This window comes from Tenrec ecaudatus, chromosome 5, assembly GCF_050624435.1.
Source record: "Tenrec ecaudatus isolate mTenEca1 chromosome 5, mTenEca1.hap1, whole genome shotgun sequence".
Classification (NCBI taxonomy): Eukaryota; Metazoa; Chordata; class Mammalia; order Afrosoricida; family Tenrecidae; genus Tenrec; species Tenrec ecaudatus.
Genome location: NC_134534.1, coordinates 61,267,209 through 61,294,173, shown reverse-complemented (window position 1 = coordinate 61,294,173; position 26,965 = coordinate 61,267,209). Strand labels below are relative to the sequence as shown.

The 26,965-nt window shown below is 38.3% G+C and overlaps 1 pseudogene; it reads right to left on the bottom strand.

Moving 5' to 3' along the window:
- Positions 1-21,865: 21,865 nt before the first annotated feature.
- LOC142449100 (glyceraldehyde-3-phosphate dehydrogenase-like) lies at positions 21,866-26,680 on the bottom strand (annotated as a pseudogene).
- Between the last annotated feature and the right edge of the window lie 285 nt (positions 26,681-26,965).

Genomic DNA, 26,965 nt, shown 5'->3' with positions numbered 1-26,965 from the left:
ATCAAAGATAGCACGGAATGTCAGTGAATTCAATACGACAGTCAAAAGACAGAGAATTGCATACTGGATTACAAATCAAGATACATCTAAATGCTGCCCACAAGAGACACACTTTAAAATGAAAGATAAAAAATAGACTAAAAATTAAAGGATGGTAAAAAATATGCCAAGTCAATGGCAACCAGAAAAAGCAGGAGTGGTGATTTTGAGCTCTGATTACACAGATTTCAGTTCAAATAATATAATTATAGACAAGAATGGACACTGCATAATGATTAAGGAATAATATATCTGGAACATATAATCATAATAAATATATACACTTGCTATAAAAGTATATTGAAATATACCAATAAAATCATCTCAAAGTTGAAGAGAGTGATAAACAGTTCTTCCAATAATAGAAGACTTGAACACACCACTCTCATGGAAAGACAGATAGATAGGAAAGAAATTCAATGTAGAAACAGAACAACTAAACACAATCAACCAGTTCGACTTCTTCCATATATTCAGAGCACTCCACCCAACCACAATAAAGTATATATTCTTTTCCAGGCACAAGGTACATATTGTACAATGTATCACATATTAGGCCACAAAGAAAGCCTTAGAAATTTCTTTTTTTACTCATTTTATTCGGGCTTATATAACTCTTATCACAATCAACACATACATCAATTGTGTAAAGCACACTTATACATTTGCTGCCCTCATCATTCTCAAAAAAACATTGAGATCATGCAATCCATTTTCTTAGATGACAACAGTAGAAAGTAGACATAAGACATAAACATAGACATAAACACATGAAGACTGAACAACATACAACTGAAAAATGACTGAGCAACAGACAAAATACGGAGTAGAATTAAGAAATTCCTTGAAACAAAAAAGAATGGTAACACAAGATACCCAAACCTTTGGGACACAGCAAAAGCAGTTATCAGATGGAAATTTAAGGCATTCTATGCACACATGAAACAGGAGAAATCCAAAATAAACACCATAACACAATACCTCCAACAACTATAAAGAGAGGAAAAACAAACCATAAAACAACTCAAGAACAGGAAGCCTAAAGATTAGAGAAGAAGTAAAGAAAAAGAATGTGGACGTCCTCTGACTGAGAAGGTGCCATGCAAGCGTCCCATGAGGGACACTGGGGCTGTTGAAGAGGTGGCTGTGGACTTCTAGGAAGAATGGGCATTGCTGGATCCTGTTCAGAGGACACTGTAGACATATGATGAGGAAACTTTAGAAACCTGGCCAAGAACAAAGATTTGCCACAGAGAAAAAAGATTCAATCTAGGGAGCTAGGAACCTGTTACTACTGTCTTGCACATTGAAGTATCACAAAGAAGGATTTCAACTTCTGACTTGGTTGTGAACTAAATCCATCTACCTGACTCCAAACAGGCCTGCAGATGGTGCATCACCAGCAGCTTAGAGGAAGGAGGAAGAAGTGCCTGGTATTATTATTTTGGGGATGTTCTCATGAGAGATTGAAATTTGTGAGCATCATTAGAGCTGAACCAGATAAGTCGAACAGAGCATCCCAGTTGCCAGCAGTGTTATAAGGACCAAAGAAAATGACCAAGGCTCAGGAATCACTGACATTCAATGATGTGGCGGTAAAGTTCACCAGGGAAGAATGGAAGCTCCAGAACCCTGCTCAGAAGACCCTATGTCAGGATGTGATGTTGGAGAAGTATCGCAACCTGGTTTCCATTGGAGATGGCATGGAGGAGAAGATCCCCTTCCAGATCTTATGGAGTGCCTGATTGAAAAGCTCAACAGATGAATGGAGCCTTTCTTCCAAGATGGCTTTGTCTTAAGTCTGGCATGTTGTTCTGGCTGTAAGCTAGGAATGCATACAGGGCTGAGGACCAGGACCTTGATGTAGAACCTGGATTTCTCTTTGGATTGAGATTCCTCCCAACATGGTGCCTGAGCGTCACCTGAAAGGCATGAGAAAAAGAAAGTGAAAGTTATATAAAAATTATTGATTTCCATTTAAATAAAAATTATGAAATAAAATTATTTAGGTTAATATGATCTATAACAGTGGTTCTCAACTTGTGGGTCATGACCCATTTGGGGTCGAACGACCCTTTCACAGTGGTCTCCCGATTCATAACAGTAGCAAAATTCCCAGTTGTGAAGTAGCAACAAAAACAACATGAACTGTATTAAAGGGTCGCGTCATTAGGCAGGTTGAGAACATCTGCTCTAAGCGATCAATAATTATAATGCAATTCTGAACAAGATCCCAGAATCTATCTTTAAGAACATGGAAATTGCTCATCAAGTTAAAAAAAAGAAATAGACCCAGGATGAGCAAGTTTGGAACAAGCATTAAAGGACCCATGGGTACATTATTTATGTGGGGAAACACCTAACAAAGGGAAATATGTAACAATACACGTCTCTTGATCATTGCCCATATGTCGAAGCTCACTGTGTCTTGGCTAATTCCTGGTTGAAAAATGTCTTGTCAACATATTTATAGAATTTAAGCATTCTAGGTTGTTTGGGCGCAGGATGGTTGTTAGACACTGCATGAAAGAGAAGAAACTGTCTGAATAGGATTTTCTTATCTGTAATACTGATGGGGGATAATTATCATGTCTTTAACAATCTGAATCACTGATTGGTTTTGAACTGCCTCTCTTTTGGCTAAAAGTTGACAATTTAATCATCGTGCCACACAATTTTGTGGTTCAGGTTCACCTGGACAAGGTTCACTTAAGTATAACATGCTTCGACCTTATTTCTGCAGATGAACATTTATCTTCTTGTTCGCCCATGTAAGACATTCTATAGATTTCTTCAATGCCAAAAAAAGAAAGAGAAGATGAAAATATCAAGAATTATAGATGAAAAGGACATCACAAATGATATAAAACAATAATAATTACACTCAATGAGAAGAGTGTACTCCATCAAGTTGTATAATCTGGAAGAAGTGGACAAACACCAGAAAATATCCTATCCACCCAAATTAACATGGACAGATATAGAAAACTTGAACAGACTCATAATTAAGAGAAATAGAGAAAGTTATCAAGAACTTTCCAACCAAGAAAAGCTCAGGACCAAATAACTTCATTGGGAAATTTTACCAAGAGTTCAATGAAGAACTGTCATCTCCTTCCACCCCCCTTTAAAATTTTTTATTTTACTGGGGGCTCTTACAGCTCTTATCACAATCCAAACATATATCCATTGTGTCAAACAAATTTGTACATATGTTGTCATCATATTTTTCAAAACATATTTTTACATGAGCCCTTGGTATCAGTTCATTTTTTCACCCTTCCCATGAACACTTCATAATTTATAAATATTTTTATTTTATTTATTTTTTATAACTTACACTGACCGCTATGTCCCTTCACCCACTTTTCTGTTGTCCATGCCCCTGAGATGGGGGGCCATACATCAATTGTTGTGATTGTTTCCCTCTTACTCACACCCCCTTCCCCTTACCTACCTAGTATTGCTACTCCCCTATTGGTCCTGAGGGGTTTATCTGTCTTGGAGTCCCTGTGTTGCGAGCTCTTATCTTTACCTGAGCACATGTTCTGGCTTGTCAGAATTGTAAGGTAGAATTGGGGTCATGATAGTGGTGGAAGAGGAAGCATTAAAGAATTAGAGGAAGGTTATGTGTTTTGCTGGTGCTATACTGCACACTGAGAACTGACATCTCTTCTGCATTAAATATTCCTGGATATGAAAGGGACAGCAACTCTTCAAGAAAGGGACATCCTCTTCAAGAAATAGTGCTGGAAAAATTGAATTTAGATCTTTAGAAGAATGAAGTAACACTCATACCTGCCATTGTACAGTAAAACAAACTCAAGATGGAGTTCCTTTAAACCCAAGAGATTTAATGATCATCAATGAGAAAATTGGGATAAAAGTAAGGGTCCTATTACAGAGCATACACATACTATCCTGTTTCCCTGAATATAAGACATCCCCTGAAAATAAGACCTTATTTTTGCCTCTTGCTGAAATATAAGACATTCCCCCAAAATAAGGCCCCCCGAAGCTACCGTAACTCTGGACTCTGTTGGCTGCAGGGCAGCTGGAGCAGATAGGAAGAGCAAGGTCTCGTTTAATAAAACAATAAACAATAAATGTGAACTGTATTCTTCTTCATGAAAAATAAGACATCCCCTGAAAATAAGACCTAGGGCATCTTTGGGAGCAAAAATTAATATAAAACACGGTCTTATTTTCAGGGAAACAGGGTATGAAACATTATAAATGAAACACACACAGGAAAACAAAATAGATATCTAGGACCTACTAAAAATAAAACACATGTACATATCCAAAGACACTATTTCACTTTTTTATATTTCATCAAATCAATGAAACAAAAGCCTATGGATACAGAAAATCTTTAGCAATAACACAACAGACAAGGGGCTAATTACTAGAATGTGTATCATTCTGCAACAGCTCAATAAGGAAAATACAAATAATGCAATTAAAAGACAGGCAACAAGATGAAAAGAAAACTCACAGGGATGACACCTGGTTGGCTAACAACCACATGAGGAAATGATCACCATCCTTACCCAGCAGGAGGAGGAAATGAAAACAAAGAGTTATCACCTTTCACTCATGATGATAGCCCATATAAAAAACAAAACAAAATGATCAAGGTTTTGTTTTGTGAGGGAGGGAGGGAGGGAGGGAGGGGAAAAATGAGGAGCTGATACCAAGGGCTCAAGTAGAAAGACAATGTTTTGAGAATGATGATGACAACAAATGTACAAATTTATTTGACACAATGGATGTATGTATGGATTAGGATAAGAGTTAAATGAGCCCCCAATAACATGATTAAAAAACAAAAATACAAGGCAGAGAAAACAAATGCTGAGGAAGGTGCTGAGGGATTAGAACTCATACACAGGTGGGGGGCTTGTAAACTTATAGAACCATTGTGGAAAGTTATATGGTGCTACTTACAACACCTGAAAGTAGAAATCCATGCAGCACAGCAATGTGTCTGTGGGCGTATATCCTAAAGAACTAAGAGGCAAAGCATGAACAGATTTATGCTCTCCCATGTACAGTGCGGCACAGTTTACGAGAGCAAGAAGCTGGAAACAGCCCAGAGGCCCATTAGTAGAAGAATGAATAAGTAAACTCCTGTACATGCACACAATGGAATACTATGCATCCCTAAAAAATCATGATAGAGCCACAACATACCTCATGACATGGAAACCTTTGTGCTGAGTGAAGTCAGTCAATCACAAAAGGACAAATAATGTAGGAGTCCACTACGATAAGGATAAGCACCAAGACAAAGACCGGCTTCCATCCTCAGGTCATGTGATCTACCAAGCAATTAGGCAGTAAGGCTGCCTAGCATCTATGAATCATATATCATCTGTATATTTATATATCTTAAAAGAGCTTTTAAGTAAGGGGATCTTATCTCAGCTGGGATCAGTTTCTCAACATGGAGGGAGACGAAGAAGACCAATCAGTTCTTGCTATGCAACATAGTTCCATGGTCACCTGAAATGAATAGATACTCCTATGAGAGTGAGGAGTGAATCTTACTAGAAATTCAAGTCAAGAAGTGGTGGTGGGGAAGGGCGTGGCGGAGGGGGGGAGGTCCACATCTGCCTTGGGCTACACTCAATAGTGTTTTAACTTCTTACTACTAGCTCAATTAATGACACTATCAATAGGATAACTTTATACCCCATAGGAATGATTTATAATATTCTTCAATAAAATTATAGTGGTCTCTAAAGTGAATCTGAAACATATATAAACCATAGATTTATTAATTAATTTTAACTGTAATCCTAAGCTAAGAAAAAGTAGTTCTTATGATATAACCTTACTTGATATTTGGCCTCATGGAGAGATAACTGGAAAATATGGGTGCTATAGCAAAGTGTAGTGAATAAATCAGATGGTGCCTGGATAACAGAAAGATTAGTGTCATGTTTTAAAGCCTGTCTTAAAATAATAAACCATCTAAATGGGCACACCGACCTTTGTGATCCAAGGATTGCAAATAATAAAATCCAAATCTGGAAGAGGAACTAATATTATAGCTTAAATTCTGAATACCCAGCATGCAGAAGGCTTATGAATGATAGTAGAAGTCCCAAATCCATTTGCAGGGACCCCATGCGGATTAAGCCTCTTGTGAATGCCCTCTGATTATAGTTGTGGATCTGACTAGTCTTGCTAGCAGACAGAGAACAATATAAAGTTAACTGTGGCAGATGTAGTTAGGCTAAAATGTAACCCATCTTATTTTATCTCACTTTTGATCCATTTAAAATTTGTTCCAGTTTTTAATATTCTGCTTTATTTTCTACTGAAATTTTTCTTAGTTTTATTTTGTCATTGTTGCTTTTTTTTGTGTTTGTTTATTTCTTATTGTTGTTTTGCATGGTTTTCTATATATGAAGACCAGAATAGGTAAATCTATAGAGAAAGTAAGTAATGTAATAATTACCTAGGGGCTTGACAGGGGCTAAGGGGAAATAGGGAGCTAAAAACAATAACTATAAGAAAGAAGAAAATGTTCTAAAATTGATTATAGTGATGATTGCCCAACTTTGCTCAATCTGGTTAAAGTAATGTATTTGAAATATATATATTTTAGATAAGTACTTATGGAATATTAATAAAGTAACCTAAGGATGATACCAAAATACAATTTATAGAAGAATTAATTATATATCTTTTAGTGATAATATAAATTAGTTAGGAATGTACTATTAGGTCAGGTTTATGAAAACCTGAAGACAAACTCTGAGATGGAGAATTTGTACAGAAAATGCCTTGGGACATCTTTGTAAGGTCAGCTACCCTGGTGGCATAGTAGATTACCCATTGGGCTGTAGCCCAAGGCCAGCAGTTAAAGGAAAAAGATAAGACTATTTTCTCCCATAATGATGGACTCCCTTGGCACTCCTAGGGAGCAAGTCTGCTCTGTCCTAATGGGTTACCATGAGTCAGTGAACTGATTCAATGGCACTGGATCAATTTTGTTTTTCTTGAGGGCAATGCTTTAGAATAATTGAGGAATGTAAGATCTAGTAGGTAGATATCAAAGTGAAATGCATTTACCTTTCACGCTGATGGGAACTCTAAGGTGGATGGTCTTTTTCAATTGAGGACAGGTGCACAGGTTTTGTACCCTAAGTTAGGCAGTCATTTGATGGGGATATTTTTAGGAAGTGTACAGCCTCTGGTGAAGCAGAGGCTAGGGGACAATTCCCATGGAAGGACACAGCTTTGAAGAATGAGCAACCAATGTTCTCAGCAGCTAAACAAATGAGTGAGTCCATTCTAAAGGGTGGGATTTGAACATTGATTTATAACATCTATTACAAAACTACTATTCTGTTCACACATACTCAACTATGTGGGTTTCTGAGACTATAACTGTTTATGGCAGTAGAAAGCCCAGTCTGTCTCCCTGGGAGCTATTGGTGTTTTTTTTAAATTTATATATTTTTAGAGTCTTACTTTTTAATGTTCTTTGATCATTTTATTAGGGGCTCATATAATTCTTATCACAATCCATACATGTATCAGTTGTGTAAAGCACATTTGTATATTCATTGCCCTCATCATTCTCAAAACATTTGCTCTCCACCCAAGCCCCTGGCATCAGGTCCTTAATTTTCCCCTCTCTCCCACTCCCTTCATCATGAACCCTTGATAATTTATAAATTATTATTTTGTCATATCTTTCTCTGTCCCACATCTCCCTTCCCCCACTTTTCTGTTGTGTGTCCCCCAGGGAAGAAGTCACATATAGAACCTTAAAATAGGTTCCCCCTTTCTAACCCACCCTCTCTATTTCCTCCCAGTATTGCCACTCACACCACTGGTCCTGAAGGAACCATCTGCCCTGGATTCCCTGTGTTTCCAGTTCCCATCTGTACCAGTGTACATTCTCTGGTCTAGTCAGACTTGCAAGGTAGGATTCGGACCATGACAGTGGGAGAGGGGGAGGAAGCATTTAGGAACTAGAGGAAAGTTGTATTTTTCATCGTTTGTAGCTTCTGGTGTTTTTGAACTGCCAACCATGTGAATCTTAGCCCAATTAATAATCACAACACCACTAGGCCCATAATTTTGTACTAATTGAAGTTAATTCCCTGATTAAAGTACAGTCTATTTATTCATCATAATTATTTCATCTGATATACTAATAGACTTCTTATAACATTTGACACAATGCTAATGTGGATTAAGGACTTTGCATATGGCCAACTGATTATTTTTGTAAGAAATATATAATAGGCAGTAGTAATTTTTCAAACTGAGCATGAGTTTCAGAGTTCACTGATGTTATACCTACTGAATGAGAACCAACATTAGCAAGATATGTTTCTGAGTGCCATTAAAATTCTTCTGCCTTTATTTTTCCATCATGCACTATAGCAAAATATTCTATTGAGGGATATTCCTTTGGCTAGCTTTTTGGAACAACATTGCATCACATCAAATCAAGAAACATGTGCCTATATCTGCTAGTGACCAAGGGTCCAAATATATAACACTGTAACTAAATACTCACAGAAAGTAGCATACATTTGTTCTTAATTTCCCACATTATTGATCAAACCTTTTCATTTCCCCTAACTCCAAGGAACAGTGAGCTAGAACATCCACCGATTCCTAGCAGTGGCTCTTTCCTATTATTGGAGAATTGAGAAACAAGCTCATTACATTAGAAACAGCATCAACTGAAGAACATTTGATCATATTTCTAGTTAATACTTGTGGGGCAGTTACATACACTCCTATCATCTTGAGAAGGGGTGGAATCCAGCCTGTTAATCAGTTCGCAGTTTGATGACCTCATTGGGAGGGTGGAAGAGATAAATAGCTCACTGGAGGCCAGAACACTGACTTCCTGCAAGAGATTTCTGATGACAAGCCTGATGGAGCTATGCTGATGCAGCCAGAGTCTGGAGCTGGAGGAGCCATGTGGAGACCCATGCCAGGGCTGAGACGCTTCCATCACCATTGAATCCACAAGACCTTCCACCCAACTGGCCTGTGATCTTTCTGCTTTCAGTGTCATTGCGTGTGTTGCATGAGTGAAGAATTTGTAGACTGGTATTAGACATATGGGCTAATATTGGAATTATGGACTTGATCTGGACTGGACTGGGATGTTTTCTCAATATATAATTGCTCTTTTATATAAAACACTTTCTTATACATATATGAGTATCTCTGGATTTGTTTCCCTAGTCTAACTGGAATAACACAACTCTGACACTAACAAGTAATAATTTTAACTGAACACTAATTCTATTTCTTTCTCTGACCCATTCAATTTTCCCAATATAATTCCCTACTTACAATCCACATACTTTATTGCTTTATTTTCCTAAAAATGCATACTGGGGATTGTAGCTATGTCCCTGGCTTGTTGTAAATAAATTTATCAGGATAGGTACTAGCATAATCTAGAAGATGAATAGGATGAGGAATATAATGCTGAAACTTGTCAATAGACTAGTACAAGCCACCAATTTATGGCTGAACCGGTATCTGTAAATGATTCAGTAGGTCACTCACAACTAATTATACCCATTGCTAGAGGGATGATTTTGCTTTTGTGATCATTATGATTTCATTGGTATGAAGTAATGGGTCTTCAAATCGTGCAACAATTCTATTCATGCCTTTCAGTATGCTTCAAATTGATGGGCAGCCAGGAGGGTTAATACTAAATATTTAATAAGTTACAATAATTTGAAAGAACTCTAATAAGCCCTTTTAGTAAAGGACTACAGAATTGTGATGAGTATTTCTTGTCACTGGTTGGCAGAATATGTATACTCATAAATTGGTTATTTTGTCAGAAACCTGAGCTGCATGCATTGCTGTGCATATTGATGTTATTAAACAAATCAAATATGTTTAAAGAGTCTACGTTAGCAGAGTCTCTATATTAAAAGGCTATGATTGACTCTCTTGGTCTTAATTTCTGTATCTCTTTATAGTTGATTAATGTTCATTGGTATAGTGAATATTAATAATTTATGAGTCACATAGCTGCTGGCTTATTAATTGTTTAATTTCAGAGAAAGTAACTATATATTAAGGAGATTCAAGTTTTCACTCTGAGCAACCAAATGAATTTATATACATTGTTACAGCATATTTCAGAAGTAGTTAGACTGTATCAGCCACTCACTCTCTGTTTTCTACAGTGCTTAAAAGAAGAATGGATTATTGAAAAAAATTTTTAGAGAAGATCAACTGCCTTAGCAAATCTAAGGATTATGTGTTCTGATTTTTTTCTTCCTCTTTATGTTTTATTTGCCTCAGTAAATACATGCAATGTGCCAACCATAAAATAAAGTTGATGAATAATACTTTAAAAGGAGCTTTAATTAAGTATGTAAAGAAGGTTTCAATTAATCTTAGTTATGTTAAAATCTCTTTGGAATTTGGGAGAATAATTTTAATTCTGAGAAATTAAAATAAAAGGCAAAAAAACTGTCATAAATTACTTCATTTAGTAAATATATGGTGCAACCTTGATTCCCTTAAAAGACATGTTATTCTCATCACAATTAGTAATAATCTTATAATTTTCTCTGCTGTATTTACTGCTAAAAATCAAAGAAATGATATAAACTCTTTTTAAAATAAGCATGTATATTTTATTTGGCTATTAGAATTTTTCTTTCATAAATTATCTGTACATATGGTTTGTTAATTTTATTACATTTTAGGAACATTTTAGATTGCATTTCCAAAAATAAAAATCTGTCCTCATTTTTCTTGGTAGGATACTTCCAAATAAATTGAAAAGATGAAAACTTTCATCAATTTAACATTAAAATAAAGTTTAATGGAGGCACATAATATAAACTTGCCAATTCTACCTTCGAAAAACATAACCTTGATTGTGGCGCATCAAAGAAACACCACAATCTAAGACCGACTTTAACTATTCATAAGATGTTTTTATTGTGCAACAAAAATCATTTTCACGTTGGAGAGTGGAAGTAATTTGTTCCCTGATGGTGAAGTGTGTTTGGACAAGGAATAACAAGGAGAATGACGTTAGTGCCATCTCCTCTCCTCCCCCTCCCCTCTCTGTTGCTTAGCTTTCCCAGAGTTGCTAGAGAACCTACAGTGTTAAGCTAAGAAATGCAGCCTGGCTAGGATGCTAGTATTTGACAGATATTCCTGTTTTCATGTGCCCCTTCTTTAAACAATCAGGGAGAAAGTGATTCCACAAACGCTATGTGATCTTAGGAAATGAAGGTGAGAAAAGAAAAAATAATATGCAAATATTGAGAAAGGAGGAATGAAATTTTTGTGATTTTGACTATAAGGGAACAGTTCTTTTTCTTATGACATTATGTAATGATAACATAATGGTCCATGTTTAATTTAGTTTTGTGTAATTATTTTTTCATGAATAAAACAAAATAACAGACAGTCATTTAGATTTTCATGATGCCATATCTAAATCATTTCTCTTTTCCTGATGTTAGAAGTCATGTCCCGCCATAGTCTTTCTTCCTTTGCTGACGACCTTCAACTTTCGGTATGCCCTGTGTCCTTCCAAACATGTGATGAGTCAGGCATTGCTGTAGCTTTCTATTTTGTTTAAGGATAAATTTTGCATGAGGGCAATTGATTGCATTCATTGGAGCTTTTCTCTATTTATCTTCTTAATTTTTGAACATCTTCCTCTCTGGTGACAACTTCTCAGTTTAATAGCAGTTCATGGGTCAATCACAATCAAGTGAACAAATAAATCAATTGACCTACTTTGATCAAGTATCCCACTTTTGCTCTATAGCCACATCGCTCTTCCTTCTGAATCATCTAAGCTCTTTAAGAAAGTCAATAGGCTGCTTCCATTTGCTTTCTTCTCATTCACTTCTTAAAGTGCTACCATGTGATTTTCTGTCTTGTGGGTGTTTCTCCAGATCAATGGATTATTTTTCAGATCTTCCCTTCCTGGATATCTCTGTCGAATATGGTAGTTTAATTCTCTTTCTAATCAGAATTTTAAAAGATTACAAATGAGTTTCAAGTAAATGATCTTTCTGCTTTCCTTTCCAGACAAGTGTATATTTTATTTGTCTGTTAGGAATTTTCTTTTATAAGATGTCTTTATATATGCTTTGGTAATTTTCTTATTGACTTTTAACACACTTTTAAATTTCATTTCAGAAATAAATCTGTTGATACTGGTGTTAATTGCAAGTAACTTCTTCCAGCTATGTGGGCATGGAGTACCCAAAAGAAGTGGGTATACATTTTGTTGGACTTGGCTGTTCCTACATTTTTTAATTTAGTAATTTTTTAGTACTTATAATTTCATATTTTACTTTATTTTTCTTAAGTTTAGTATGTAAATATATAAGTCATTAACTTTTGACCTTTGTGTATTTTTTATTTAGATTTTTGTGATATTTTTATGTATATTATAGCAAACTATTACAGTTAAAATGACTGCATTTTAAAAAAATATTAGATTGTGGAATATATCTTAAAGTATCATCTTATTCCTATTCATGATATCACTTAATGCAGTCATATGTTTCAAAGTACACACATACAATATCTATGCCAGCATCATATTAGGGGCTCTGGATTTAGGATATCTGCATTTGATTGTCATCTTCCCTTAATTTAGTGATGGTGGTAAAGTTACTCAAACTCTTATCTCTAAATGGATTCATCTGTAAAATGGAAACGACACCAGTTTACCTGGATGCAGTATAACAACAATCTCAATGCCACCTTTCATAGGATTGCTTTGAGAATTAATATTAACATAATTCATATAAGCTGAGTAAATAGTAATGTTAGCCAATATCATTAGCTTAATTCTAACACATGAATCATTAGTATTTTTTTGGCGGCTGAAATCTCTCAATAATATTTCTCATTACATATCAGTTTGTTAATAGTATGGAGGAGAATGTCTTTCTCCATTTATTTACTCTGAAAAATGATGTTTGGAGTCACTTTTTCTTAAATTTTTATAGTTCATCAATTTTATGATTGAAGATGATAATACTTATTCAAATGTGACATCCAGTCAAATTTTTCAAGATTCATAATATTTAATTTGTACCATTTTGGATATAAGCACTATGTCTTTCTCTACCACTTATTTACTGTATGATCTGGTAGAAACCATTATTAATTTCTATAAAATGTGCATATAGGGTTGCTATGCGTTGACAGCAATGGGGTTGGTTTCTGTGCTTGTTTTTATAAAGTGGAGATATTAGTATATAAAAATGTTATAAATATTAAATAAAAGTATACTTTAAAGTAATAAGCAAGTATCTAGCATTTTGTAAAATATGGAGAGCCAGTAACAATGATGAGAAAGGAGAAACAGGATAAGAAGTAAGCTTTAGACCAATGCATATTTGGCCGTCATGTTTGTGGTTGGCAGAAGCAGAGGAAGGAATTTAAGACCTGATTGTACTTACCAAGAATGCATCATTGCACAAAACAAGGTATATGAGTGTGTTACACTGTTCTGGGCACCAATGAGGGTGTTATTAATATACATTTGGCAATGATGAGTGAAGTTTTCCAGTCATATATGAGGTCCATTAAATGACAACAAAGTGGTGGAATTTACTTTAAAATTCAGCAAACCAACAAACAAATAGCATAAACTAATTACAAAAAGATCCGGGAAGTTTATCAAGAAAAAAAGCAAAAACCCGAATCATGTGGTAGGCTGGTTTCTGTAGAAAAACAAACCAGTGATGCTTATAGATGTGTATACAGAGAGAAGTTTATATAAATAAAATGGCTCACACAATTGTAGGAAGTGGTAAGTCCTTTTGTGTTTGTGTCTGTGGGTCAGATGTTAAGCTGGAGGTTTCTCCTGACTCATGTTGCCATGGGGCTGACAAATCATGAAGCAGGAAGATAAAGTAGGAAGACCACAGGCTGTTGGATGCAGAGGTAGATGAATCCAAGAGCAGCAGGTCAGATAGAAGGCTGCTGATGGCTCCCAAGGTTAGCAGACAATATGGTGGCCCATTGGCTCAAGCCCAAAGAACTAGAGGGGGATGAGCCAGAAGCACGGTCCAGATCCAGCAAGAAACAAAGAAGCTCTTAAGGGTCTACTTATACAGGAATTAGGCCACACCATGGAGGGAATTCCATCAGGGATATGACCTGAGTAAGGGGGTGGAATTCCATCATAATCTTAAATTGATTAGCTTTTCACAGCAGATGCCATTGTAGAGTTGATTATATTATGTTGAGTAACATCATGGGGGATTGTAGTTGTTACGGGATGTTGAGTCAGAATTCATAATGACCATGTGCACAACAGAAAGGAACACTGCCTGGTTCTGCACCATCATCACATTCATTGTCGTGTTTGAGAACCTTGAATAAGCCACGGTGCACAATGCTTTGCTCTTACTCAGAAAGTTTTCAGTGGCTAAGGGGACACTTACTTGTAGGATTACTAGATCTTTCCCTGTCAACCTACTGAGAATACTGACCCAGCCAAGTTAATAGAAAACCTAACTTTCAGAAACAAAAAATAACAATCTGTTCAAATAGAAAATGAAATTCTGTTCAAGATATGTTTCAACAAACTGACACAGTTGTGGGAACCCTAACTAATCTACGCCAAAAAATCGGAAAAGAGCTACCTGGCAATCCACTAGAAGAAATTCATATTTGTGCCCATTCATAAGGAAGGTGGCTCAAGAGAATGTAAAAAATATGAAACAATAGAATTAATATCACAAATAATTAAAATTTTGCTGAAGATGATTAAAAAATGGTTAGAGTAGGGAGATACCAGAAATTCAAGTCTAGTTCAGAAGAGGAGGTGGAGTGAGAGGTATTATTGCTGATATCAGATGGATCCTGCCTATAAGCTGAGGTACCAAAAAGATATTAAATTTGTTTTCTTGACTATGTAATAACATTAGACCGTGTGGATCAAACAAACTATGTATAACTTTGTGAAGAATGGAAATGTCATAACATTGAATTGTACATACGATAAACCTGCACACAAACTGAAAGGCAGTCACTCCAACAGAACAAGGGAATGCTATTGGGTTTATCATCAGGAAAGGGGTGCACCAGGGTTGCATCCTTTAACCGTACTTACTCAATCTATATGCTGAGAAAATAAATAAGAAAGAGACCATGGCATTTGATTGTGGAAAATTCATGAACAACCTGTGATATATGAGTACAGATCATGCAAAGTTGCTCGCTGAAAGAGCAAAGAACTTGAAGCACTTAGTGATGAAGATCTACAATAGCAGCCTTCAATGTAGAGTACAACTCAGTAAAGAACAAAAATCCTCACAGATGGAGGAAGAGACAACATCATGAAAGCCTTTTCGTTCTTCTGTAGAATGGTTGGTAGTTTCAAACTGCTGACCTTGTGCCTAGCAGTTCAATGCATAACGCACTTTGCCCCCACCAGGGCTCCTAGGTGCCTGATCCAATTCATGGTGTTATTCAATCCCCTCATACATATGTGAAAGCTGGCAAATGAATATGGATGATCTGAGAAAAATGAATTCCTTTGAATTATGGTGCTGGCGAAGAAAATGGAAAGTATCACGGGCTGCCAGAAGAACCAACCAATCAGTCTTGCAGGACGCACAGCCAGAGCGCTCGTTAGGCACAAGGATTGCGAGGCTTTGTGTCACATACGTTGGATGTGTTATCAGAAGAGACCAGTTTCTGGAAAAAGACATCAAACTTGGCAGAGGAAAGGTTAGTGAAGTAAGGAAGACACTCAGTGAGATGGATTGATGCAGCATCTGCAACAATGAGCTAAAATAAAGGTCATCGTGAGACTGAAGTAGGATTGGGCAGCATTTTGCTCTGTTGTACACAGGTGGCTACGACTCAGAGTCTGCTACATGCCACCTACCAACAACTGTGCTGAAAGTCATGAGAGGCTTTCTCTCTCTCTTTTTTCCCTGCCTACCTACATGTGGACAAATATCTGGCTATCAATATATTTTAATTTTTTATCTTTTCATTGCTTGGCCTTATATTCTCAGTTTGCTTTTGCTGCCCATTTGTGGTCCACGATATATAATTCTCTTAGGCAAGCTGAAAGAACGGACACTTATTTTTAGGGACGCTGGAAGAAAAATATGGTGATAATACTTAAAGAAGTTGAGTCCTACGGATACACACAAAAAATCAAGTTTTTTTTCTTTCTATTGTGCGAGCATGGCAGTATTTGACTCACTGCAGGGGTTGGATGAGACTCAAGGGACAAGCCCAAAGGGAAGGAGTGTTAACAATACACAGACTCGTGCGACCAGCGCAGGGCAGTCCTCTGGCACTCTCCATTGCACTGTGTGCTGCAGCATTCATGGTCCTTTCGGTCCCTGTTTCTCAGTTGCTTTTTCTTCCTATTGCATATTATATTGTGCCTCAAAGCCAAGTTGGAAATAAACACTTTTCCTATCAGCTAAACTCACAGAAAAATATGTAAATTAGTTTCAGTAACATTTAAAGACATTTCCACATTTGGATATTTTTCTTAGGTGATTTCTGCCCTTATATTTTTCTTCCTTCAAACAATACAAATTAATTTTATAATGAGATGGAAAGGTCAATATGTCTCCTCACCACTACCCCACCGCCCGACAAAGCTCTGCTATGCCTTCTGACAAGATTTTTAAAAATCTTAACAATGTGCAAATTATTTTACTATAGCACAAATTTTTGCATTTTAAGGAAAAACTAAGCAAACAGTCCCAAACTATCTTACCAAAAATCACACAATTCATTTCCCTCGTTATAGCACGAATAAGGAAAATGAGCAGCCGCTATTTCACCAAAACCCAAGAGTGGACAGGCAGTACAGTATTCGTTCTAGAAGGTTCTATAGAAACATCTTACGACTGTGGTGTGGAAGCGTAGAGGATTGAAACGTGAAATCAACAGGCCATTTGTCTTCTTGTTCAAGTGCTTCTGTAACAGAAACGCCACAAGTAGGTGACTTTGGAGAATAGAAATTTGTGTCCTCAGTTTAGGAGAGAAGTCAGATTCACAGCATGGGCTCTAGGGCGAGTCTCTCTCTCTGTGGTCTTTGGAGGAAGGTATTTTTCTTTCCATTTCTCTCACTCGGGTGTTCCTGGGTTTCTCTGTGATTCTTGTATGTGCATCTAAATTTTCCCAGTTCGTGGTTGCTTAACAATGTGTTTAATCTGTTTTCTTTGTAGCTCAAAGGTAATTAGGTTTAAGACCCACCCTACATTGATATGACCTCACTAGTATAACAAAGTTATTCTAACTCCCAGAGCGATCCCCACCACAGCTTAGGCTTCCAGCACATATTTGGGGCAGGGGCAATTCAATCCATAAAGCCATTAATTTCATAAACTATGCATCTAAAGACTGTCAGGAAAACGTTGTGTTGGAAGACAGAAGTTCTTCAGGAGTTAGGAGCATTATGCTTGTTAGTGTAGAGAGTGAGTTAAAAACAAGAAGCCCCTTCATAAGGTGGGTGGACACAATGGCGGCAGCAATGGCCTCAAATTCAGGAATGATGGTGAAGATGGTACAGAACGGACAGCGCACGAGTCTCTTTGAATAGGGTTGTTAGGCATTGGCACCAATTTGATGGCATCTACCCTACCAGCAACACAACGAGGAGAGTGTGGCAGTTACATAATTGTTTGTTAATCTGAGGCTCTTAAGAGTGAAAGGGTGGAGTCTAGCCTCTTTATCAGGTTGCAGCTTGATGAACTTATTTGAAAGTGCGAAGGAGATAACTGGAGGCCAGACACGCTCTCCCTGCGAGACACTCCTGCTGACAAACCACATAGAGCTACACTGATGGAGTCAGAGCCATGGAGCTGGAGGAGCCACATGGAGATCCATGTCCGCACTGAGATGCTTCCAGCCACTGGCCTGCGATCTTCCTGCATTTGACATCACTGCATGTTTTGTGTGAGTCTGAAGAGGAATTTATAGACTGGTATCGGACACATGGGCTAATATTTGACTTATGGACTGGACTTGGATGTTTTTCTCAATATACAATTGCTCTTTCATATAAAACTCTTTCATATACACTTATGAGTGTCTATGAATTTGTTTCTCTAGTCAACCCAGACTAACCCAGAGAGTAATAGTTTAATTAAGTATAATTACTTTATAGTCTTCAAATAATTGAGTTTCACTAATCAGTCAATTTTTATTAAAAATGTGTCATTTGCTGACTTCCAAAAGTATATGGATATATATAGATATTTCCTCATTGAAGCACTATATTTAAATTAATTTTAACATTTGAAAAGCCTATTTGGATGCATTTTATCATATTGACTGATTTTACTTTTTTTAAATTGAGTCATTAAAATAGTTCTAAAATTGGCCAAGTACATTATTAGGAACAATTGTAATGGGGGGGAATCTCAGTATTTATATTCAAAAAAAATCTTAGCACTTTATCAGAGCCTTCTAAGTATTTTGAAAATACACAAGTGATGTGATGAAATTCATTAATGCTTTTTAAAGATCACCATATAATTTTTCAGACCTCAGCATAAAATCTGTGTGTGAGCAATTGATAGGCATCTCCATCGTCACTTTTTGTTGCCACAGGCATCATCTGTCACTCCTCTTGTCAATATTCTTCTACCATTAGGGGCAAGGAAGTGTGTGACTCTGAGAGAAAGAGGCGACCTGGGGCGCTCTTCAGTCCTTGGCGCACCCGTTATCCCTGGATTTCAAAGTGCTTAATCCTGTTTGATGGTCCTATGAGTTAAGAAGTGCTTTACTACTTGGCTGTGAACTTGTCAAAGAAGTCCAGTACTTTATCGGAAATTACAAGCCCTGAGCAATTTTTCTGGCTCCTAGGTCAATGTTCAAGTCAAGAGACAACACTTAAGCCTCGGCTGACAGCGACGGGGCTTGGATGCTGTAGGGTAACACTACCAGTAATTTATCTTCTTGCTTCCTGTTTAACATTACCAGTAATTTATCATCTTGCTTCCTGTTTATCCAAACATATCAAACCTGCATAATTAAACATCCTCACACTGCATCATCAAAGAGTATGGAGAATTAGGATTTTCTACCATTGAAATATGAATTATTTGAGGAATATCTGACAGTGTTGCTAACAACTGTAGTCAAAGAAAACTAAAAAAAACCCCAAAAATCTTGTGTTCAAATATAATTTGGGGGAACTATGCTAATGCAGAAAGCACTTCTGAGCTATTTATGGAATTTGACTTTATAAAGTAATTTTGCATTTGACTGCATTTATTAGTGAATGGGAATTTATTTTCTTATATTGAATGAGGATTCTTGGCGGGCAAACTGTGCCTGGGCTACGATGAGTTTCAATGAAGTGCGCTCACATTCCTTTCCCACTGAGCTGAAAGCCTTCTTTTACTCTCTCAAGTGTGTTTCTTTCCCCATGGAGGAGGCTTTGTTGAAAATTGCTTCCTCTTCTCGTGATTATTGAATCAGATATTATATTCAGTTTCTCAGTACATTACAGAGGGTTGGTGAAAAATGAAATATAATGAGTGTGATTCTTCCCTCTATTTTGAAAGCTGTGTATATTTAGCTCTAACATATTTAGTTGGAATAAGCTAGAATTGGAAGAAGGATATTATTTAACTGAAATTTTCTCTAAAACCACTCTCTCATCCCTGTCTCCACCTTTATGTCAATCTTCCTTTCCAGTGTTTTCTTTGGATCCTAATAGCCAGTGTCTACCCCTATGTCTCCTTTATGTATATCACCTTGTTACAATCCAGAGGATTCATTTATACCCAAAATAATTTGATATGATTCCTAAACAGACCAATGACCCACTTTCTAGATTTCCTTTTCTTTATTTAACACCAATCATAACCTAACTTTAGGGTGTTGTCATCTACAAAGAAAAGGCAGAATGAAATTGAAGCACTAATTATGAATGTAAACATTTATAACGTTTTAGAAGAAAAAAGAGATTCCAAATCTCAAATGTAATTTAAGGAGAATATTCATAGAGTCTTAAACAGGACAAAGACACATCATCTGGATGGTTACAATTATCACCAGGTCTTAATGGCATTCAAGACATTATAGAAATCCAGCCTCTTAAACAGGACATGAGAGGCCAAAGGAATTGGTCATGAATGCTGAATGGTGACAGATGAACATATCAGAGTTGCAGGTGGAACCATGGATATGGGAATGGAGCCATGATTGGGACAAATAATATGTTCGGCTCGATAGGAAGGCTTACAAGATTGGTTTAGGGCCCTATGACCAATGCAATCAAGGTATGACTCATGGCCATTTAACCCTATCCCGGAATTCCATTAAGTGCACAGCCAGGCAGTTTCCTAAGGGGTGTGCTGTCTGCCTACAGACTGGATAGGGCACTGGTAACATTTACTCTCCATTTCACCCTGCTTGATGGCAAGGCCATCCACGCATGCGCTCGCGTGCGCGCACCCCCCCCCTTCACACACACACACACCCAAAAACCCAAAGTCACTGACACCGAGTTGATTCAACTCATAGCAACCCTACAGCACAGTGTAGAACTGCCCCTGTGAGTTTCTGAGGTTGGACATCTTTACAGGTGTGCAAGCTCACATTTCTCATGGGTTTGAACTGTCGGCCCAACTCAGAACCCTCTTTGCCACCAAGGCTTCTTAGGCCATTCACACTGCCTATCAAATTGTCAGAAACAATTCAGTGGAGGCTGAATTTATGTGGAGCCTCATAAATGGATCTAGGATTTCTACTGTAACCATAGCATCCAAACAACTCAGTGCTCAGAAATTTAGACTCAAATACTTTTTCTACATTTCAAATTAAAAATATCAAGCAACTGCAGAAGTCCTGAACATTTAAATGTACTTCACTTTTACTACTTCAGAGTTATACTATTTGCCATAAAAATACTTACTAAATCTCATCATAGTTATATTCTACTTTGAGGCAAGGGAGTAACATACTGTAATGATATTACTTCATTTATTCATTCTTCGAAGTGTGTTGTTGTCAGTACATACACTCTGGACATTATCAGCAACTGGGACCAAATTGCAGATACCAAACTTCTAAAAATGTAACTCTCAATTTTCAGGTTTTCAACATGTGACTTGGGTATCTTACACACAAAAGAAGATAAGGTGGCAGTTTTAAATGAATTGGTATAAGTAGTGTCTGGCACTTAGTATATCCTATACAGGTGTCTTACCAGTATTTTCATTCAAAATCAAAGATCTAATGAGCTGTTACTATATGCAACAATGGTAAATCTGTAATGCTAACAATGTAGTCGGGATGTATAGGCTTTAATGAAATAACCACTTAGAATTCTCCATGATGAAAAATATGTTGAAAAATACAGGGAAGGAAATAAATACAGTTTGTGGAAAGTGAAACTGAAAAGTGGAAACTTCGATTTGTTTTGGATGAATAGGAATTATTCTGTGAGGAAGAAACGTTTGGAATGAGATCTAAAGCAGTGTGAGTTCATCAGTTAGTAAGTAAGTAGAAGATTCTAGAAGAAGGCATTTTCAGAGAGAAGAAATCATTGATACTCTGGTGCCAAGGAAAATGGATCTAATACTTGCAGTAAAAAACCACTTTGGGGTGTGCAGGGGTGTATGGGGTGTTACAGTGTACTTCATTGATGGTTCTTGACAAGGTCAAGCTCTCTAAGGCCCTCCCCTTCCTTCAGGAGGTCTGGATGGAAACTCAAGTTGGGATAGTCTCAGTGTGTTGGAGGAATGAGTGGGGGGCAAAGATCCCCAGCAGCTGAGGGCCTCTCTTCCTCTAGTGCTATTGCTGGGGCTGCTGAGCAGGGGGGCTCTTACTCCTTGGAGGCCATGTGGACCATGAAGTCTACCACTCTGTTGCTATAGTCAAATTCATTGGCATACCAGGAAATGAGCTTGACAAAGTGGTCATGGAGGGCAATGCCAGCCCCAGTGGCAAAGGTGGAAGAGTGGGGGTCACTGTTGAAATCACAGAAGACAACCGGGTCCTCAGTGTAGCCCAGGATGCCATTGAGGGGACCATTGGTCTCCTGCTTCACCACCTACTTTAAAAAAATCATTTTATTTGGGCTCATACAACTCATCACAATCCATACATACATCAATTGTGTAAAGCACATTTATACATTCGTTGCCCTCATCATTCTCAAAATTTACCTTTCGCTTGGGTTCCTGGAATCAACTCCTTATTTTCCGTTTTGGCCTCCCCCTCTCTCCCCACTCTCTCCTCTCTCATGAACCCTTAATAATTTATAGATTATTATTTTATCTTATCTTATACTGCCCAGCGTCTCCGTTCACCCACTTTTCTGTTGCCCATCCCCCATAGAGGAGGTTACATGTAGATCCCCGTGATCTGTTCCCCTCCTCTATGCCCCCTTCCCTCCTGGCAACGCCACTCCCACTGTTGGTCCTGAGGGGTTCATCTGTCCTAGATTCCCTGTGTTTCCAGATCCCATCTATACCGCTGTGCATCCTCTGGTCTAACCAGGTTTGCAAGGTAGAATTGGGATCATGATAATGGAGGGGAGGAAATGTATAAGAACTAGAGGAAGATTGTGAGTTTCATTATTGCTACATTGAGTCCTGAGTGATTCATCTACTCCCCATTACTCCTCTGCAAGGGATGTCCAGTTATCTACAAATGGGCATTGGGTCCTCATCATGTGCTCCCCTCATTCACGATGATATGATTTTATCCCCCCCACCGGCCTTTGTTGTGTGAAACCTGGTCCCCTCGGACTTTCATGATCACACATGTTGGTGTGCTGCTTCCATGTGGGTTTTGTTGCTTCTTGGCTAGATGGCTGCTTATTTACTTTCAAGCCTGTAAGTCCCCAGATGCTATGTCTTTTGATTGGTGGGCACCATCAGCCTTCTTCATCACACTTATGCACACATTTATCTTCACCATTTATGTGGGGAAGGTGATCACACAATGATGGTTTTTGTTCTTTGGTGTCTGCCACCTGATCCTTTCAACGCCTCCTGTTCACTTAGACTTGTGTGCTTCATTTCTGTGGGCTTTGTTGCTTCTGAGCTAGATGGCCACTTGTTTGTCTTCAAGCTTTAAGACCCCAGATGCTATAACTTTTGATTGCTGGGCACCATCAGCTTTCTTCACCATGTTTGCTTATACACACATAAGTCTTCGATGATCATGTTGGGAAAGTGGGTATCATGAAATGCTGTTTAGCTGAGCAAGGTGCTCTTGTATTGAGGGAATGCCCACAAGGAGGCCCAATGTCCACCTGCTAGCCTACTACTAAACCTATAAATATATGCACATAGGTCTATTTCTCCCATAATAATAAATATATTTACATATATACATGTCTGTATTTAGGCTTCTATGTATACCCTTTGCCTCCTACCCCTTTCCTCTATTTCCTTACACTTTCCTCCTGTCCCACTATCATGTTCAGCTTTCATTCAGGTTTCAGTAATTCCTCTGAGTTACCTTGTCTTTCCACTGGTTTAATTCCACCCTGATTTTTATTATTTATTTTCTCTTGCTATGGGAGGGGTTGTTCTGCTGAGTCTGTTCTAGTTGGAGGCTTCGTGTTAACGTATCTGTCATATGCCTCTCTACTTTTTTCATATATGCATTTAATGATATCAAGCTACTGCTGATAATAACTGCCTTCTCAGTGTCCCATAAGTTTTGATACGTTGTATTCTCGTTTTTGTTAGTTTCTAGAAACTTTCTAACATCCTCGCTGATCTGGGCCTGTACCCATTCATGACGCAGGAGATCGTTATTCATTCTCTAGTTGGTGGCCCTTACATTTCTGGACATACTCTTATTAATCTCCAGTTTTATGGCATGGTGATCTGAGAAAGATGTCTGGATAATATCTATGTGTTTGAATTTACTCAGGATGGACTTGTGTCCCAGCATGTGGTCTATTCTTGAAATAGATCCATGTGGATTTGAAAAGAATGTGAAATCCTTTGCATTTGGATGGAAATCTCTTTAGATGTCTATCAGGCCCTGTTGCCTAAATACAGTGTTTAGCTCTATGGCCTCTTTGCTGAGCTTCTTTCCCAATGATCTGTCTTTCTCTGATAGCGGAGTGTTAAAGTCACCTACTATGATTGTTGAGTCCGTGATTTCTTTTTTAATCTTTTTAATAGTTTGTTTGACGAAATTCGCAGTACCACTATTAGGAGCGTAAATATTCAACATTCTAGGTGCTTCTTGGTTTATTGAACCTTTGAGAATTATGTAGTGTCCCTCTTTGTCTATTTTTATGGTTTGGATCTTGAGGTCCATTTTGTCGGAGAATATGATCACCAACCCTGCCTTTTTTGAGTTACAATTTGATTGGTAAACTTTCTGCCAACCCGTTATTCTTAGCATATTCTTTTCTGTATGATTAAGATGTGTCTCTTGCAGGCAAAAAATTGATGGATTGTATTTTCTGAGCCAGTCCTCAAACCTTTTTCTTTTAATGTACGAATTGAGAGCATTGGAATTCAGAGTTATTATCACTATCTGTGGATTCATATTTGCCATACCCTGTTATGTGATTTGGGTCTTTACCTATCTCACTTATATCAGTATCAGTGTGCTGTGTTTGAATGGAAAGTTTCTTTCTTGTCTTCGTTTCCATCTGAGACCCTGTTGTCCTGGTAATTGTTGCTGGCATGTTGGCTTCTAGATGGAGATGTGCTATATGGTGGTTTCCTGTTTGTTCTTGGTGGAGGTTGATCCTCTGGACATAGTGAGTCAGCCAGTATCTTCCTCAGGGTTGGGTGTTTGGCAGCATATTCTTTGAGTCTTTCCTTGTCCTGGAAGACTCTTATCTCACCATTTATCTTAATGGATAACTTAATGGCAGGGTACAGGATTCCATGTGAGGCATGTTTTTGTTTCAGCTTTTGGAAGATGTTGCTCAATTCTCTCCTCCTCTTCATGGTATCTGCTGATTGGTCTGAGTATATCCTTACCTGCACTCCTTTGTATGTGGCTATCTTCCTTTCTCTTGATGCTCGTAAAATTTTCTCTGTTTCCTCTAAGTTGGATATTTTTATTATTATATGTCTTGTTGTGTTCTTCTTGGGGTGTAGTCTAGCTAGCATCCTTTCTGCTTCCTGTATGAGTGCCTGGTTCTCCCTTGCTTGGATGAGAAAGTTTTCTTCCAAAAATTCCTCTGCTATTTTGGCTGTCGACTTGTGTGTTGTGTTGTGCTCCAGTAGACTTATTTTTGAATATTATTCCTCTTCATAGCATCTGTCATTGATCTCAGGCTATCTTCTGTTTTTTAATTTTCCTATCTTACTGTCTTTCTCACTTAGTTAGGTCTGTTTGATTGTCCTCGAGATCACTGATACGGTTCTCTGCCTCCTCAAGCCTAATCGTAAATTCTGTGACCTGTGTGTGGCTTCTGCTACCTCCTCTCTTAGCTCCTGTAGTTCCCGTTGGTGAGTGGACTTTATCCCCTCTATTGTGGATGTCATCCCCTCTATTGTGGACGTAATCTCCTCTATCATTGCATCCTTATCCTGGGTTGCTTCCCTCCGCTCCTGTATTACTATGAGCAGACTTCTGAAAATTTCCTTCTGTTGCAGATCTGTATCTGTTTCTTCTATGAGAAACATTAGCTCTGTTACTATGTTTCACCTCCCCATTTGTTGTTGTTGTTATTGTTGTTGGGAGTGATGTGTCTGTGATTTTTCCTCGATCCTTTCATAGGCCCCATGCTTCTGGCAGGCCAGGGAACCTTATTTTTCACTCACTGGACTCCTACCACTTGGCTACCTGGATGCCAAACCTGCCTTGTTCGAAAGAGCTCTCAGTGTATGCGGGTCCCCTGGTCCGCCATCTTCTCAGAATCCTCTTCACCACCTTCTTGATGTCAACAAGGACAGCTGTCTTCCGCTTTCTTCAGACAGCAGGTGAGATCCATGACATGCACCCTGGAGTGGGAACATGGAAGGCCATGCCAGAGAGTTTCCCATTCAGCTCCGGGATAACCTTGCCCACAAACTTGGTAGCACAGTGGATGCCGGGATCATGTTTTGGCAGCCCCACACCAGAGTTTCCCAGAGGGGCCATCCACGGTCTTTTGGATGGCAGTAATGGTGTGGAATGTGGTCAATGCCAAATTTGTCTTGGATGACCATGGCCAGGGGGGCTAAGCAGTTGGTGGTGCAGGAGTCATTGCTAACAATAGGGAGTTGTCGTACTTCTCTTGGTTCACGCCCACCGCAAACAGGGGGCATCGGCAGAAGAGGCAGAGATGATCACCCTTTTCGCACCACCCTTAGTGAGCCTCATCCTTCTCTAGGCTTGAGAAGACACCAGTGGGCTCCACAACATACTGGGCACCAGCCTCACCCCACTTGATGTTGGTCGGATCTCTCTCCTGGAAGATGGAGATGGCCTTCCCATTGATGATAAGCTTCCTGTTCTCAGCTTTGATGGGGCCATTGAACTTGCCATGGGTGGAATCATACTGGAACATGTGGACCATGTAGTTCAGGTCAATGAAGGGGTCGTTGATGGCAACAATGTCCACTTTGCCAGAGTGGAAAGCAGCTGTGGCAACCAGGTGATCAATGCAGCTGAAATTGTTCACTCTGACCTTCACCGTCGTTTCTCTAGGATACAGCTGGGACTGCATGGGATGGGAAGAGCTGTCTGCCTGTTGCATGAGAAGGAGCAGAGAAACAAAACCACTTTTAAACATAAGAAAATAATAGGAGACTGTTAGGGTAGTGGTTATGCATTGGGCTACGATCTGCAAGGACTCTACTTTAAAACCACACGCTGCCCCATGGGACAAAGATGAGGCTGGCTTTCTACTCCAATAAACAATTACAGACTCTGAAACTTCTAGACACAGTCCCAGTAAATGGTTCCCAGGTGATGAAAGTAGTCTGTACACCTGCTGATGTAAGAGACCTTG